At 37.5% G+C, this 19489-nt stretch overlaps 1 protein-coding gene and 1 long non-coding RNA gene across 2 annotated transcripts in view; one reads left to right on the forward strand and one right to left on the reverse strand.

Annotated features, from left to right (window-relative positions):
• LOC107745216 (roundabout homolog 1-like) overlaps positions 1-19489 on the forward strand; it is a 270426-nt gene that overhangs the window by 84465 nt on the left and 166472 nt on the right. The gene's annotated exons all lie outside the window — the stretch shown is intronic.
• LOC107745187 (uncharacterized) lies at positions 193-17534 on the reverse strand. The gene is made up of 3 exons (XR_001640572.1): positions 17520-17534; positions 16808-16810; positions 193-268 (listed from the first exon to the last, which is right to left on the reverse strand). It is a non-coding gene; the product is annotated as an uncharacterized LOC107745187 (long non-coding RNA).

The following is a 19489-nucleotide window of genomic DNA, read 5'->3' on the forward strand; positions in this document are numbered from 1 at the left end:
CTTGAGGGTGAGTAACTGGTGACAGAATTTTCATTTTTGGGTCAAGTATCCAGGGGTGTGGACTCGAGTCACATGACTCAAGACTTGACTCGGACTCGAGTCCCAAATGTGATGACTTGCGACTCGACTCGACATAATTAAAGAAGACTTTCAAAAGTTCTCTTTCAAAGCAGTTCTTTCTGTTTCCGCTCACATGTTTTTAAATCTATTTCATTGCGGTTCCAAATAATGGCTCATTGGCTTAGATATAACACCAGAAGCATATATTCTTAAGCACACATGCAAAGTATGTTGCAGCTGTATTTCTATGAAATTCTGTTGTTTTAGCTATTCTGTTACTAATAAAATGTTTTTTTTATTTTTATTTTTTTCCACTGCTTGTCCTATTTTGGCACAATCCCTAAACTGAAACCGAGTAGTTTTACTAAGGGCACCCATCTCACATGAAATGGAACTATGTCAAACATATTCTACCCGCCTTCCTGATATAAATTACTATACATTTGATATGGTAATTAATTCTGAGACACTAATTTAGGCAAAAAGCACTAATGACTTGTTTAAGACTTGAAGCTAAAAGTTGAGGACTTGCAACTCGACTTGGACTTGCCTGTCTTGACTCGGGACTTGACTTGGGACTTGACTCGAGAATTGAATGCAAAGACTCGAGACTTACTTGTGACTTGCAAAACAACGACTTGGTCACACCTCTGCAAGTATCCCTTTAATTAATTAGTTAATTAATAATTGCAGTTTGCTTGAGCATCCCGACCATCTATCACTGGCTCAACCAATAGCATGAGTTTGGGGCGGGGCTATCTGTTTGCCTGCCCAATGGCAGATAAAACCTATTTGAAGAATTATTATTTTGTGTTTGGTGCATAAATGACACACTTCAGCTTAAAAATGGCTGTTGGACTTACTTTCTGCGATTATGTTGTGCAATTCTACATACAGAGATAGAAAAGAGATTGAGAAAGAGAATGAGAGTAACCAGATGAATTTACAACTGCAACCGTATAAATAAAACATAAGGCAACAAATTACAGACTTTTCACGTATGCTCGTGATTACAGATGAAGTGATTGCTTGATTAATGTAATCAGAAATAATCAGCTTAAATCATGTCTATCAGCGAGCTGAAGCGAAGAGGAGGATTGTCGAATGAAGTCGTATTTCACGAAGGAAATTAATTCGGGGAAAAGCATGGATCCCTTTCCCATGTGCCTAGCTTGTATTGAATTCCGATGGAGTTGCTCTGAGAATTAGCTGTGGGCCGCACCACTGCTGAGAGGCATCTGCGCATTGAGGAAAGAGTGTAGCGCTATAACAAGCACCCGCAGGGAGAAAGGTCAAGGGTCGTGGTTCGAACTTCATGGTAGGACTCATCTTCTCTGAGAGATGGAGAAACACAAACTCTTCCCGGTTGCGTTCAGGTACAGAGCTCTGTAATTATCCTAGGCATTGTAAAAGTATGTTCTATCATTAGATCTGAAGACAACCGGGTCAAGGACGGCTTGTTTTGGCATAGTCAGCAACGGCGTTCGTGATTCGAGTCTTAACCACCGTGCTTTACAGTCAACTGGAAGATTTCAAGTGCCGTTGAAGGACATGGCGACAATCCCAACTGTAGATTGAGCGAGGAACCGGATGTTTTTGCCCAAGAGCGTTGACATATGAGGAGTTGGTGTTGATTCCTGGCTACTGAGCAGTGTTTTCTGCTTGTGACAATGAATGATGGTGTTGTTCTAATCCTTGCTTTGAACACACGGTTGAATGTAATTTTTGAGCAAATGTCAAAATAAATATTATTTTTTTTAACAATTATATATATAATTAATTTAGTAATAATAATTAATGCAAAAATATAATAAAGTTTTTTGAAAATTATTATAATTTAAAAATTGTAATAATTATGGTAGTTTGAGTCCTAAATTCACTAGCATTTAAAACAGTTAATTTAGTTTTTTTTATTGTAACATCTTAAGCTGTTTTAATCAGAATTTACTAATTATCTTATGCATGCAGCTTTTTTGATAATATTGTTTCAATGACTGCACAGAATATCAATATCAAGCTTGGTGTTGATAAATTAGTCATGTATAAGAAAATGCATGTTTTAGTTCCTCCTTTTAAACTTTACACATTTTTCAATTAGCTTTTTTTTTCCAATAAGCAAGATGGTCACATCGTTTAAATCACATCCTTTAAACACTTTAAATGGTCTTTTGGTGTGACAGAAACATTATACGTACAAATATTCCATGTATTCCTTCAGTTTATATGATCAAAGGAGCATCATGCAAAATAATTGTAAAATAATTAGTCAATTAAATGGAAATGGCCAGTTATAGAAACTCTAAAAGGCATGTCTGACATTTTTTGTAAAATCGTTGAGGCATACCATTCATCATCTTTTCTCTTGCACTTCATTGCCAATCAAACTGGTTGAGCCAGGTAGCAGAGATTGTAATCTCAACTAGATAAACTGTACATGTTCCCTGATTCATGTCTCACCGCAGGAGCCCGTTTTATTACTGTACGTCAAACTGTCCCTATTAGAGGCTCGAATGTCATCTGTCAAGAATTCACCAGCTCTTCCATGACCTCTGAAAATCGGCGGCGCTTAACCCAAAGATGCAATCCGTAATTGATAAAACAGCAAATCGAGATTTTAAGGCCGTGAATAGAGGCTTGTGTTGAGGACAAATTGGAGACTGTAGAAATTTAAAGTGGCCGAAAACATGCTAACAATACTTCATGCATGAATATTTCAATACACAACCGTGCACAATATCCAATAATGGCAATATATTTACTTTTAACAATTAAACATAATTTAGCATTTTAAAAATTATGCATGTTCCTTTCCCCTGTTTTTACATTTAGATTACCTTTGCTCACACTGTTGAATGTAGTTTTTTAGTAAATGTCAAAATAAATATTAATTTTTAACAATTTTATATATTAGTTCCTCCTTTTAAACTTTACACATTTTTCAATTAGCTTTTTTTTTCCAATAAGCAAGATGGTCACATCGTTTAAATCACATCCTTTAAACACTTTAAATGGTCTTTTGGTGTGACAGAAACATTATACGTACAAACATTCCATGTATTCCTTCAGTTTATATGATCAAAGGAGCATCATGCAAAATAATTGTAAAATAATTAGTCAATTAAATGGAAATGGCCAGTTATAGAAACTCTAAAAGGCATGTCTGACATTTTTTGTAAAATCGTTGCATCATGCAAAATAATTGTAAAATAATTAGTCAATTAAATGGAAATGGCCAGTTATAGAAACTCTAAAAGGCATGTCTGACATTTTTTGTAAAATCGTTGAGGCATACCATTCATCATCTTTTCTCTTGCACTTCATTGCCAATCAAACTGGTTGAGCCAGGTAGCAGAGATTGTAATCTCAACTAGATAAACTGTACATGTTTGCATGAGACAGGTTAAATGGGCGGTTCTCAAAGGAAGCACAGAGTATTTGCATCCTCTCAAAGTGCCGCACATGTTCTCTGATCCTCAGAGTGGGTGTGTCCATATGCGTGTAAGGCAGCAAAACAGAGAGAGAGAGAAAGAGAGTAAGAAACAAAAAGAAAGCACGAAGGAATGTCTCGGGAATGCAATCCATCACGTTAACCCCTGCGGTGTGGCGTGGTGGAAGTTGGGATGGATGGTCTCCTAAGTGCAGATAATAAATTGTCAGTGTCTGACGGGGCACAGCAGGCACCAGAGGCCAATTAATGGCCTCTGTTCTCGCAGGTGAGCGATGTATCTGTCTCCGGCGCTCCTTTTCTCTCCGCTCAGGACCTGCACGCTGGCCTTGACGACTCACATGTGGCCTAATGAAATGATGTCAAGATGATGAAATCCGTGCGTGGTCGCGCTTGCAATAATAACGGTAATAAGAATATCATCAGCAGCTACAGCAATACTAATAACGATATCGGGGGAAAAAAGCCAATTTTGACAAAAAACACCAGTAGTTGTGGCAATTTCCCACCAGGAAGTAGTCTTTGAGAACAGGCCAAGGGATTAGTAACCCTGATCCTCACACACCTGTGAAAAATGACAGCGCCCACTGAGCTGTGTGCGCCACGTTCACCTAAATCCCAATTAACGTCTGCCTAAGCCTAATTAGGTGGAATTAAACGACATGGTGCTTCGGATTAGGGGCCGAATGGTGGGTTTACAAAACTATACAGACTCTTGCTGGGCAGGATGGCTAGATAGGGTTCCATACCTTGTGTTTATTTTGTACTATCTCCATGCCGTTCTTTTTAATTAATCCAATTAAACGAGCTAATTAGCAGATGAATTCGACATCGATGCTTAGTGAAGCAGCGCTCCCAATGATAAACACTTCACAGGGACTTGATGCCCCATACGGGTTTGATTCGAAGCCCTTGGGACGTCCTTTCCTGCGACCGCATCCCCTTGTTTATATCTCCCAGCACTCTTGTGGTATTTGAAACCCTCGAGGAATGCAAGCGTACCCCTTGGGCTGTCACAGGGCCAGCGTGGTGATGAGGGGTAAAGAGCGATGCGGTGCGGTGCTCGTTGCGTCGGACTGTCTGGGAATGAGCTGCGAGATTGTCAGAGATGCTGGAGTGCCGTTTAAAGGTTGGAAAGGGGGCGTTCTTGATGCCTCGATGGGTCTGGGAGGCTTTTTAGACCAAGATTATAGGGGAAAGGAGTGTTTAGGATGGCTCTTGGCTTAGATCTCTATCTATTCAAAATGAAAATGAGTGGAGCTGGAACATACGGTTGTGATTAGACCGAAAAATCGGTGTCATCTTGACTCAACGTTTGTTTATCTGTAATTCAAATGAAATACGGAGAAATATTGCTAAAAATATATGTTTTAGGCTTTTCTAATGTGATTTTGAGCAGATTAATGTGGATTTTCATGTGGTATCCATTTAAAGGGGTCATATGATGCGATTTCAATTTTCCTTTCTCTTTGGAGTGTTACAAGCTGATTGTGCATAGATAAGTTCCCTGAAGTTGCAAAGACTAATTAAAGATTTTACATTTTCAGATCATTTGAGGCTTGACATTTGCATCACATGTGAAACATTGGGTTTACATGTCAAACACAAATCGCATGTGAATGTAAAATTCATCATGGTAATCACATTTGATCCCTCAAAATGTACTTTCAGATCATCTGAAATTTGCATGTGAAACTATGCAAACACATGTGAACATTGGGTTTACATTTCAAATGTTCCAAAACCACTCAAGCGCATTATTGCACAACACTGCACAATTTTTTTCAGCTTTTCTAACACTATCCCAATGCTGTCACTGTTTTGAATGTTCTTCATGCCCCCCCCCCCCCCCCCCCCTGTTGCCGGTCAGTGTATTGCCTTTGACAGATAAAGCAAGCCGGCAAGCAGAAAAGCCCAGTGGGGGCTGACACGGGGTTCATGCATTGTGTCGTCTCAACGGGGTAATTGTTAGGCCCAGAGGATGGGGAGGGGCTTTCCATGAAGGACTCGGGGTCCACAATAGCTTCCCCAGGGAGTGAAAAAGCAGACTGAGCTCTGTCCAAAAACATAAACAGCAAAGAGCTGCTTTTCTCCCACTGTTACATCTCACATCTCGTCTACATTCTTGAAAATAAAGGTCTTCTTTATTGGCATCTATGGTTCCTTGAAGAACCTTGGAGCCTTTTAATTGGACAAAAGGTTCTTTATTGTGGAGAGAAGGTTCTTTAGATTATTAAAATGTTTTTCACACAAGGAAAATAATGTTTCTTTTAAGAACTATTCAATGGAAGGTTATTTGGGGAACCTGAAATAAAACCCTAAAAGTGTGAAAGCGTAAAATCAGAGATTTTAGACACGTTTCTTGGGACGAAAAGTAAATGCATGAGCATGCATTACTTGGAAAGATTGTGATTTATGGATTTGTCTTGTACAAAAAAAAAAGAGCGAATTTTGGCATGTTTTGCAGTGCTCAGCAGTACTCTCTTTGGGCTCAACTCAGCCTTTGTTGGGTTGGATGAGCTTGTAGGCTTTTATACATTCTTAAAAATGAAGGTTCTTTATTGGCGTTGATGGTTCCATGAAGAAACGTTAACATCCATGGAAACCTTTTCATGGCACAAAATATACTGGAAAAGGGTTCTTCGAATTTTTGTTCTTTACACTAAGTAAAGAATGGTTATTTTAAGAAGAAAGTTTTTTTTGGGGAACCCAAACTGGTTCTTGTATGACATCACAGTGAAAACCCGAAAAGTAAATGCATGAGCATGCATTACTTGGAAAGATTGTGATATATGGATTTGTCTTGTACAAAGAGACACATCCGCATTTTGGCATGTTTTGCAGTGCTCAGCAGTACTCGCTTTGGGCTCAAGTTATCCCAACTCAGCCTTTATTGGTTTGGATGAGCTGTACGCTTTCTGTGGCTCATTTTACAACCTGAAATCTAGTGTTTTTGGAATCTGAAGGATGGCATTGAAGGCCATTCCTTCTCTGAATCCCCCTCCCTTTCCACCTCATTCTCTTTCCTGACAGGATCAGCTTCCTAGTGACCATTCAATTTGGAAAAGCCTGGATACACTTTTGAAATGCTAACGCTCTCTTTTGGAGGTGTCGGTCTGGTGGGGAGAGCACAATCAAAAGACTTTGAAAAGGGAATTAAATTAGCAAGGAAATAGAGGGTCCGCTAATTAGTAGATTTGAAAACATGGACCCTCCTCCACCTCCTGGTTTGTTCACCTTCACACATACACAGGCTAGCTTTGATCCCCCTCAGCCCTGTTGCATTGTGGGTAAGTGATTTTCCTCAATTATGGGGCCTTTTCAGCCCTCCCCCTCCTATTTGTAGCTCTGCTCGTTCTAATTGGGCTTTTACAGGAAACCAAGTCTGCGGAATGCAAAATTTTGCTCATTTGCAAGTGGACCAGATCAGTTTAATACAGTTTGGCAGGCACTGATACTGTATAAGTGATGTAGATGATTTTAAAGATTGTCTCAGGCCCAGACTTTCATATAAACTTGGTATTCTTTGATTTCCCACCTCATGCTGGGATGCTTTACCTGCTGATGAAGAAGCTTTCAGGCCAATTTGAGTGAGAGGCTTGATCAGCATCTTGAAGAGCTCCTTGCCCCAGGGCTAATCCCAGAGCAGATAGGGTGTAAAGCAGAATAGCGAGCTCCCCAGACAGACGAGTCCTCCAAGAGGCGTAATTATCCAAGGCTTGACCTTGAAATTGTAGCTAAGGAGCTGCTATATGATGTGCTATCATCTCTAGAGTATAACCACGGAGAAGAAGTGAAGGAATTTGATGTGTTTGCTCAACAGAGTGTGTGCAACTGTACTTGCATATGATCATATCAATCTGGTCTTTCAAAAGTTGTATTCAGATTATTTGAGACTAGGCTTGCCACGATAGACGGTGTTTTCGGTTATACCGGTGTTAAGCCCCAACACCGGTTACGTCATTGGCCCCCCACCGTCTTTTAGATTTTTTATAGTAACAAAAATAATTTAGCCTAGTTCAGTTAGAGGACAGACACTTTTAAAAACTAAACGCTCAATGCACGATTAACCGGTGGGAAAATTTCCTCACCGTCACAACCCTATTTGAGACTTGACGTTGATGTGAAACCATAACATAGGTGAAATATTTGGTTTTTAGTGTCAAAAACCACACAAAAATGTGGAATTTTGTGTAAATTAATGTGAATTTTGTGTGGTGATAAACATTTTAAATGTTTAAAGACTTTGCGTATGCATTAAGATAAAGTCAGCTATATAAATTTTCAACCAAATATAGACCTTTATTTAAAAAGAAAAGCTTATTTAAAGTTTGAACTTTACATGTAAAACCATGTTAACATGGGAAACATTGAGTTTACATGTCAAATATTCTGAAATAATGTGATTTTGAGCACAATGTGAATTTAATGTGAGTTTAATGTGGTGAACTTAATATGCATTTAATCTGTTTAAAGATTTTACATATGCATTAAGACATGTATAAGTGTAAAGACGTATAAAATATGCTTAACAGAAGTTACAGAAGAAAAAAACATTACATTCACATTAATCACATACTGACACTTGACATTTGTTTTCAGATCATTTGAGGCCATCACATGTGAAACTTTCTAAAACCACACAAAAATCATGTGATTTTGTGTAAATTAATGTGAATTTTGTGTGTTGAACGTAACGTGCATTTAATATGTTTTTAAGTTCTTAAACACGCAGTCACATTTAATCAGATCATCTGAACTTTGCATGTAAAACAATATCAACACATGTGAAACGTTGGGTTTACATGTCAAATTTTCCAAAACCACTCAAAAATCGCATGTGATTTTTTGCAAGTTGCTGTGAAATTCATGTAGTGAACTTAACATGCTAATTTGCATTTAATATGCTTAAAGATTTTGCATATACATGAAGTGACAAACATAATGGCAGATGTGCAGCTAATTCTGTAAACAAAAGCTTTCGTAAAATGAATTGTGTCAAAGATGTCAAAAGTATGTTCATGAGTATAGATTTGGATTAAAATAATTAATCCAATTTACCAAACCCACCCCCACCCCAACCCCACCCCCTGATCTGAATTTGGCTCACTTACAGCATTTGCACGGTTATCAGAAACCAAGCAGAACCAATTCTATGTTCCTGAGGCTTTGTTCACACTGTTCTCAGATATTTGAGGTCTGTGCAACAATAAAAGCCCTAATAGTATAATGCTACCGCTGTCTGGCTGCTAGCCAAACAGATCCTGTCATAATCTGTGAACTGCTCTTACACCTATTGTTGTCGCTAACTGAAACAAAGGATTTTGGCTTGGCATTAGAGCCCTCGCTAGAGAAACCGTTCCACACGCTCAGATTTCGGGTTGGCCTGCGCTTTGCTGATGTAAGACAAGCTGTCTGGCGAAGGTCCCTGGTGTGGGCACTTCTGCTGCTATGCTGAAGATTATTGCAGCCCTGCGTTCCTCTGGCTGTATATCACTTTGAAAGCTTGCGGCATCACAGCTAATTTTCAGACTTGATTTTTGTTTTCTTCCCCTATTTGTAGTCTCGATGATAATAATTATTGTCTCAATAATCACTTTCTCATGCTCCTCGTCCTTGGTTGGAAATACCAGAATGTTAACTTTGCATGGTTGCCATGTTCCTCGACCGCATGAAATGAGTCAACACAGACACTTTTTAAGCTTTGTGGCACCCTGCAATTTATTTATAAAAATAAACCAGCCATTAGGCTCACGTTTAGCGCCGTTTTAGCTACGTTTCGTTCCAGTGATCTTGACGTGAAACATGTTTGCTTGGCATGCACGGTACAAACTAATGCTAATGTGAGGTTTTTAATGCATACTGGATAGAAAACCTCGTCGTGCTCTCAGCGATGATTGGCAGCGTTTAGTCTGCCGCACACAAATCTTTATATGTGGCATAAAAGAGGGATTTTAATTGAGAGGAGAGATGTCAGACGTGTTGAATTGGCATCCTCAGGGGACGTATGACATTCACGGGAGCTCCTGAGTAATTACGGGCAGACAGGAAGTTGCGTGTTGTAAATGCAGTCTTGCTTCTTTTATGTGTTCTCAAGCAACTGGAGAGGGAACAGATGGTGTCGTGCCGTCTCAGGCGTGGCCGCCCGGTTTTGATGCTTACCGGGGGTAGAGTGTCAGTCTTCAAAGCGCTGGACGTCTGGACTTTAAAAGGAATCCGCCGCTCACAGTTTCGATCTCTCTGAATAATCCGCAAAGAATTGCGGTCGTAAAGTTATAGCACACAACATGCAGTCATAAAGACGTGAAGAGTCGGTGATTCAATATCAGTGAACCACAGAATGATGCGCTCATCAGATTAGATGGAATTCCCCGGTCCTATCAGCTGTTAAACATCAGGTTTAAGCAATCATTCGAGCAAAGTCTTCTTTGCAGGGTTGAAATGTTAACTGTGATTCACACACCAACCTGTAATCACACTTGTGTGACCCAGAAGCGAACCCTGAGGCACTCCTACCGGCATCCCGTGTCCTTGTCATGTACAGTCTCCCGAAAACCGTTATAGGCCGTAAGCCATCAGATAAACGCGATATGTTACCCAACTTCCATTACACTGCAATCTCATCTGCCATCTCCTAAATTATATTTAAAAGGCATTCAACTTTTTTTCCCCCCAGCCTCTTTTCCTGCCATGCTTATGTTTCTGGCAACTTTACAGACGTTGTTGTTTTTTCTGTCTTGGCTTGGAGCCCTGAGTGCCATATTCATCTACGAGTTGATGTTGCCAAGTGAGGGCTCGGGTCAAGTTGTCTTCCCTCTGAGAGGTGAGACTGGAACAGAAAAAACACAGAGAGGAAGCTTGACCTTGGGAAGACTCAGATCTGCTGTTGAATCAAATGTGTTCTAATTGTACTTGAATACATGGTGCAGTACAGTAGGCAAAAATGGATAGAGCTCTAGGCCAGATAAAGATTTGGTACACATATATTGTGAGTAGGAATAGACTGGGTATGTATTTGATCTGAAATGGTGATTGATTGATTGTTTGTTTGATTGATTGATTGATTGATTTTTCTATCAGGACCTTCCATTTCAACAAAACAGTACAGTACATCCAGAATATTTAATGAATGAATGAGTTTTGAAGCAGTTTATTGATGTGGACAGTTTGATCTGATTCAAATAATTTAATTCAATCAGTGTTGTCATTGAGATATCAATCAGTTTATTGAAGCAAACCGTTTAAACTTATTTGAATGATTGGCTTGAATCATTGACAGAAACATTGCAACTTTTCAAACAATTAATTGAAGTGGGCAGTTTGCACTGATTTGAATCATTAAATTGGATCACTGAGGCAAAATAATAATTGAATGTTACATTGATTTACAGAAGTGGATAGTTTTAACCTGTCTGAATCAAATCATTGATGAGCCAGAGTTTTATGTCAGTTCATTGAAGCGAACAGTCTGAACTGATTTGAATCATTGAATTTGAGTTTTAAATAGATTCATTGAACTGTTTTAACTGATTTGAATCATTATAGCAAATAAAGTTTTGAATCAAATTCTTTGAAGTTGACAGTTTAAATTAAATTAAACTATTAAAATTAACTATTCAAATTTAAATAAATCAGTTTTTTCATACATTTTTTCATTGAAGAAAACAGTTTCAACTAAATTGAACAATGGTGTGAATCACTGAAGCAAACAAATTGAATTTTGAATCAGTTCATTGAAGCAAACAGTTTGAACTGAATCACTGAAAAACATAAATTGAGTTTTGAATAAGTTCAACCAAACAATTCAAACTGATTCACAAAAAATAATCCAGTTTAGCAACTTTAATCCATTTACTCTACTCATGTTTATAGCAGTGCTAGAAGATATTTGTCCTGAACGTTCTCCTCTTTTTTCCATATTAAAAATTTAATAGAATGAAAAGTTGCCAGCTTCAAGTTAGTTGGATTGGGAGGTGAAACTGTGAGATGCACTTGCTCCATCCCGCTGAGTTGATGGGAATTTGGCCTGCGTTTTTTGGCATGGCTTTGTGAAGTCTGTTTAAATGACTTGAACATCCTCTGTTGGGAAATGAATGTTTCACGTTCTTAATTTATTCTTGTGTGTGGTTCTCCTGCTAGTGGGAGTTGTCCTGATATACTGCGGAGACGTTGGTCAAAGTCACTCGGCTTTGCCTCAATGGGGAAAAACAAAAACAAGATGTAATTGGCAGAGCGCTTCACTCACACATCTCCCAGTGTGACTCTAAATCTCTTCACCACACACACACACACACACACACACTGGATCTTCAGCCTGCGTGCTGTCCCGAGTTTAATTGCAGATACCATTGTTTTGCATGCGCCTAGTGGAGATACTGTAGGACAGGCATCACAGCCGTCCCCTGAGAATGAAAGTGTTTTCACACACTGAGAGGTCTCGTAAATATACACATGAGGGGCTGATTTAATTGTCAGAGGCAGTGAGGAAGAGTGACAGCGTCTCTGTGTGACACAAGCAACTCAGAATATTCCATCCACTGCTGTATCCAAACAGACGTGCTCACCCTCATCCACTAACAAGCGGCTGAATCCTGCTGCTGTGAATTTTCTGAGGGTGAGGACATGAGGACGACAAGTGAATTATTTATATGTGAGGAATATGATGCCATCATACATCTCTTTTTCTGATTTGTCATTCAGAAGAAGCCAGTATACGTCAGAGATTTTGTATTGCCTGACAGTGCCATAATCCCACATATTTTTGTACGCATTTTTTTAGCCACAAATAAGACTAGTTTGACAAAAATACTAGTTTGATTTCATTCTATTTGTGCAGTATATAGTATGTATAAAGTGCATAGCATGCACATTTTTAACACGTAAACCATGCATATAAGTGATTTTATGGATGATCTATAATTTTAACTTTAAATAATGTAAGTTGTGATTTTTCGACAAATTTTTTACTGGAGTGAAATTGGGAAAATAATCTATTTTATTGTAGATATGATAACTGGATGTCACCATGCACACTAAGAGGTCATGTGACAAAGAGATAGCTTTTTTTAAATGTTTTGTTACTTTCATGGGTAAACCACTCACATTTTCTTAAAGGGGTCATATGATGCGATTTCAAGTTTTCCTTTCTCTTTGGAGTGTTACTTAGCCACAAATAAGACTAGTTTGACAAAAATATCTCCCATCAATATCTGTATATTTGATTTCATTCTATTTGTGCAGTATATAGTATGTATAAAGTGCATAGCATGCACATTTTTAACACGTAAACCATGCATATAAGTGATTTTATGGATGATCTATAATTTTAACTTTAAATAATGTAAGTTGTGATTTTTCGACAAATTTTTTACTGGAGTGAAATTGGGAAAATAATCTATTTTATTGTAGATATGATAACTGGATGTCACCATGCACACTAAGAGGTCATGTGACAAAGAGATAGCTTTTTTGAAATGTTTTGTTACTTTCATGGGTAAACCACTCACATTTTCTTAAAGGGGTCATATGATGCGATTTCAAGTTTTCCTTAAATATCGCATGCGATTTATCGTGCAGCCCTAGTTAATATTACAAATAATGGTCGAAAAATGTGATTTTTCTTATTATGAAAACATTTTAAACTTACCATCTATTTATTTGCATAATATGTGTTGTTTCAATGCTATTTGTTTTATAGAAATATGTGTTGCGTGTTTCAGAGTAAAGCACGTCACTGTGTTCTTTTAAACGTGAGCAGCACACGATTGGTGTTTTCAGTATCTCAGATTTTTCTTAAATGCTCAATATTTATTTAATTTTTTAATTTTTATTTTACAATTTACACTTAGTAATTTATTATGTTGTTAGATATTTTAGTAATATTAAAAATATTTTAAAAAGTTTTAATTAATTAATTCCATAGTCATTTTAATGTATTATCACAAGTCTTTTTTATCAGAAAAATCAGTTTGAAAAATCTATTTGTTTTTATCTTAAAAAAAAAAAAAATAGTAGAGAGTTTAGTGTGCAGTACAGAGCCATGATCCTCAGGTCTCATACAGCAGCAGTGATATTCAGAATGACTTATGAGTGTCACACATCACTAACACACTGTCACTGTACACATCCAGCATCATCTTCTCTCAGAAAAGCCTCAGCCGTTCTCCATCTGTTTCGGGGTGTCTGTTGACTGCTGGAAGAGGTGTTAGTGAGACCAGCAGGGGGTGCTCACCATGTGGTCTGTCCTAATGCCCCTGTATAAGTGACGGGGACACTATACTGACAAAAAGCACCGTATTTCGGATAAGACGTTAAACCGAGGTCCTGACTCTCTGTGGTCATTAAAAATCCAATGGCACTTCTCGTAAAGAGAAGGGGTGTAACCCCGGTGTCCTGGCCAAATTCCCTCCACTGGCCCTTGCTTCATTCATTCATTCATTCAAGGCTAGATTAACTTGATTAAAAATACAGTAATATTTTAAAATATTTTAAATATACTTAAAATGTTTTAAGAATGCAATTTATTCTTTATGCAATTTATTCAAGTCATTACTTTAGTCCTCAGTGTCACATGATCCTTCAGAAATCATTGTAATATGCTGATTTGCTGCTCAAAATACATTTCTTATAATTATCAATGTTAATAACAGTTGTGCTGCTTGATATTTTTGTGGAAACAGTGGTATATATATGTATATATATTAGTGCTGTCAAACGATTAATCACATCCAAAATAAAATGTGTATTGTGTACTGTGTATTTATGTATATATAAACACACAAACATTCATTATATATTTATATTATTATATTTTATATTATATATAAACATGTTTAATATATAAACATAACATATTTTTCTTAAATATATACATGCATTTGTTTGTATTTATATATACATAATATTTTTTTAAGGATTAAAAAAATTTCATTAGTTTTTTATTAAGTTTTTACAATACGAAAAATGAAAATGCATATATTAATATATCAGTGTTATTATAGTAACACTGAGATACTATCAGTTTTTATTAAAATGTTTAACCTTTTTTGTTATTTCTACTGTCATTTCATTTTTAGTAATTTTGTTTTTTAATTTTTATTAGTTTTTTTTTTAAGTCTATTGAAAAAATGTTTTATGATTCATAAAATACTCTATATGGTTTTATATGTTTATATAATTTATATTCATTTGTATTTCAGTTTTACTTTTAATTATGTTAGTACATTGTTAAGCTTAATTAGAATGAGAAATGCTGCTTTGGCAACTAAAGTTATTTATATTTTATTTCAGTTATTATTTATTTTATTTAAAGTAATGGGAATGGCTTTTTTAGTTTTCATTTTAGTTAACTATTATAACCCTGTAGTATACATATATTTAAATTATGATTTTTTTTGTATAACTTGCAATGATAAATTTTACAAGACGAAATACATTTGTTATAGTAGGGTATATATAAACATGCCATATAACTTAAAAATTCTTTCTTTCTTTTCTTTCTTTCTTTTTTTCTTTCTTTCTTTCTTTCTTTCTCATGAAGTCATTCATTCTCTTTTGCTTTCTGTTTCTTTCTTGTTTGATCTCTCTTTCTCTGTGTCCAGTGTCTCTCACACACTTTACTAACACTGTATGACCTTGGCGTCCTCAGGCGATCAGTGTCTGGCTGTAACGCTCTCTCAGTGCCAGGATCTCGTCTCCTCATTGATGAGGACTCACTGAGAACAGCTCATTTCCATCTGAAGTTAATGCAGCCACTGAAGCTGAACTTATTAAAACTGCCGTGTGACTCTCTCTCTCTCTCTCTCTCTCTCTCTCTCTCTCACTACTCGTCCCTTCCCCTCCTCTCCTCTGTGTGGAAATAAATGAAGTGAACTGCACTGTAGGTTGTAATGTAATTGCACTGTGCATGAATATAGCTGTGAGCTGTGTAGGTTAACATGTCTGAGAGGTGTGTGGAGTTTTTTAATTGCAAAGGCAGACTAGAGTGAAAGCACCCCGCTGATACGCTCTCTGTTCCTCCCAGGCAACTTAACAAATGCACACACACACACACTCACACACCTTATTGAAGAAGACCCCAGATATAACCATTATAGATCAACCCAAAATGATTTTTTCCCACCTTCAGGCAGCAGTGCGAGTTACTGAAGATGAGAAGTATTTTATTTGATTTAATTTTATTCATTTATTTTTTAAAATCTTAATAAAGTCCAAATGAAAAATTAATGTAGTGATAATTTTCAGAATTAAGTCATATTTAAGAAGAAATATAGTAATATTGTGAGGGAAAAATTGGTAAAAAGAAACATTTGTACAAATGTTTTGCACCTACTATGTATTTGCTACTTTTTTCAATAAATGACGTTATTTATGCACGTAAATAATTGTGCATACATACACTTTGAAATAATTAAAATGTGATCAACAATTAAATTGGAAAATAATATTACAATTTAAAATAGCTGTTTCTGTTTGAATATATATTTAAAGTGTAATTTATTCCTGTGATGCAAAGTTGAATTATATATATATATATATACAGGGCCTAAAACTAACTTTTTGCCACACCTGCCAGTGTGTTAAAAAAAATTTTTTTACCGGCCATGAAACTCTTTTAGCAAAAACAGGCAGTTATTACTACTACAATGACTAAATATATTTACAATATTTTTAATTTGTCCTGCTGGTGCATTTTCCCTCAATTTTCCCTATTAATTATATCCATTCAACATTAACTACACCGTTTAGGCGACATAACCCCAGTGTCGCCGCATTCTCGGGTTATGAAGAATAAAGAAGGGAAAAGTTAATCTTCCAAAATGAAGCAGCAAAATCTTCTCAGATAAAAGTTATTAGAACCGTGTCTAGGGACAACTGGCGACTGACAGTGTTACATATACTCGCCAACGGCGATTTTTTACTCGCATTTGGCGCTTGGCCAGTGTTAATTTTAGGCCCTGTATATTAGGGTTGTGACGGTGAGGAAATTTTTCCACCGGTTAATCGACGTGTGACAACACCGGTAATACCGGTATCACCGCGGGGGCGGGGCGATCCCTCTTTTCCTCACTTTCCTTCGCTTTTAAATAGCTTGTAAAAGTGGTGTGCCCGTGGAACCAATTCAATAAGAAACGAATGTTTAAAAAAAACTTCCAAAATCACCTTATATAAACGGCAAAAGTCAACAGGCTTTTCAAAATCCAAAATATTGCCAAACAGGCGCTTTTGCATTTCGTTTCGAAACTAAATCATCCGCGATTGTCTTGTCTATCTCACCTCACTCTTCTTGTCAGTCAGCTCGACTCACTCTCCTCACTGGAGAAATTAAATCTGATCTGTGACGCGACTGTCGTTCGGCACGCTGCATTGAGTAGCCGCGTTCAGTTTTTAATTGTAGTGTCTGTTCTTTTACTGAACTAAATAATTTTTATTACTATAAAAAATCAAATTGATGGTGGGGGTCGGTGACGCGGTGGGCAAGTGACGTAACCGGTGTTGCGGCTTAACACCGGTATCACCGTCAACGAGTAAGGGATTTTCAGGCTTGTGTTAAATCCCCTGTCCGAGGTTACCTGTCCCCTTAATTAGCTCCAATGCAAACCTCCAGTGGCTTCCCTCCACCCGATGAGGAAAAGTGGAGTGATAGAAGGATAGCAAGACTGATACAGCCTCACATATTGAGTGTACTTCATGTGTATGTATGTTTGTGTGTGTGTGTGAGTGTGTGTGTCAGTCTGAGAGGAGGAAAATGATTCTTGCCCTAGGCAGCGATCGATCAGATCTTAGATGCAGAAATCCCAGCGTCCCTCCGCTGAGCCCATGGAGCTGATTAGCTCATCTCATATTCTCAGAGAACAGGAAAGAGCACAGGAGGAAAGAGCATGGAAAAAAATAGAGGGGGAAAAAAAGAAAGGCTACAGGAGACCAAAAGCAGTGGACAAGCAAAAGGAAGAAAACAGTCAGATGTGGAAATAAACAGATGAAAAGAGTCAGCAGAGCGCTGAGAAAGAAATACTAGAAACACAGCTGCTTTTATTTATTATCCATGAAGAAAGACTTGAGTTATACAGTAGATGCCCTTTCTTTTTCTTTCATTCTTTTCATTCTTTCTTTGCATTTTTGTCTCGTTCACAGCATGTAAATTTGAAATATACTTCACCGTGTAACGTGGCGCCGCCCTCAGCACTACCTCTCATTATTGAGCATATGCAGCGCCCCATCTTATAAAAAAATAAATAAAAGAAAGAAGTACGGCTGGTCTGCCGAGAGCGAGAGCAGGGCTTCTGCATTTCAAAGTGCAGTGGGAATATTGCATGTAGCGAGGTCTTCTGACTTTGTGAGTGGACTCATGAGCACCTCAGGAGGAGGAGGAGGAGGAGGGTAGTTTTTCCTTCTCTCCAACTGGATACTTCTCTAAGCGTATGCAGCCAGCATAGAAGAAGTCAGACTGCTCTAACAGGATGGAAGAACGGAACCTGAACAGGTTAACTTAATATGCGGACGCTCCATCTGAGAGATTACCCTGAGCCATTTTCTTCCTCATTATTTTTTCTGACTCTATTATAAATCTCCTCTTCTGTCACCATTCTTTAATATTCATCCTTTTTATTATAGGCAAACAAATTGGGTTTTTCAATAGCCAATACTGAAGCTTATATCTAGAGAATGAGAGGTGGCTGATATACTGCCCACATATATATAATGAACACTTATTGGATTGAACTCTTATTGGATTGCTACAAAACACTTATTGGATGCAACATTTAATCAAATATTGACATAAAATGCTTTTTAAAATGATAGAAATTGTCTTAGTGCATTCTGCATCACAAATAAACGTCAGTGTGAAAATGTATATAAAATCAATATTAGCATAGCTACTGTGTTTTTCAGTCAATGCTGATAATATAAAGTGGCCAAATATTGAACTGTTTTATTTTTTAACTTTCTGTTTGGTCATTATTTTATTTTAGTTTATTAACAGTGTTTTTTTTATTAAGCTATACACTATGTATTGTGTGCATAAAAAAACGGATGAACATTTTTTCGGTCATGTTTAGACCATGAAATGTCTATATATATATAATATTTGATCTTATTAATTCTATGGATTTAGACTAATGATAATAATAGTACTTTTGTTTATACAATATCAGGTAATTTCTGTACATAAACAATACTTCCACATGGCTGTTAGCAGACAATAGCCATTATGCATTCGCTCTGTGTTGTTTGCAGAAATGTACTGGTAGTGTATCGTCCTGCGGGCCTGCAGTGTGTTCGTATGCGTCCGAAAGCACAGCTCATTATCTTCCCATTACATATTTACACGTACTGTAAACACGAGAGCCAACCGCTCTTCTCCGCAATATGCAAATCAATGAATGCATTACCTCGCGCAAACTCTCGCTGATGTTGGGGATGATTTAATGCTCATAGACGCTGTCTTATGGAGCTCTCCTTCCGCAGAAGGGCCGGAGGGAGGGATAGTTGGATGTAAGGAATGGGGGATGGGATGAAAAGAGAGTGAAAAGCCGGTGGGTTGGGGGTTGGATGAATGAATTTTGACCCTGTACTGCCAATTAATCCTAGCTCTTTTTAATTGGGGCTGAATGGACTCCAAAGGGCAGTGTTGAGATGCACACACACTATATTGTAGCCTTTAGGCATTAAAGATGCAAGCCTCATTTGCATATAAACCAGGTCTTACGGGTGCAGTTCACTGGTCTCTGAACACAAGCAAATGACTTAAGCCCAGGAAGGCAGATTGGCTGTCTCCAATTTTAGCTACTTTTGTATTTCCCTACGCAGTGACTGTGCTTCCTTTACACTTCCAGCCTTCAAACGCAAACGCACACACACACACACACACACACACACACACACACACACACATAAACACAGACATCCACGGAGCTGTCTGATGTGTGTCTCTCTGTAATGCTTCTTATCTCCTCCACACACCCCCTCATCCCTAACTTTACA

The sequence above is a fragment of the Sinocyclocheilus rhinocerous genome, unplaced genomic scaffold (genome assembly GCF_001515625.1).
Source record: "Sinocyclocheilus rhinocerous isolate Xijiao unplaced genomic scaffold, SAMN03320098_v1.1 scaffold257, whole genome shotgun sequence".
NCBI classification, from domain to species: Eukaryota; Metazoa; Chordata; class Actinopteri; order Cypriniformes; family Cyprinidae; genus Sinocyclocheilus; species Sinocyclocheilus rhinocerous.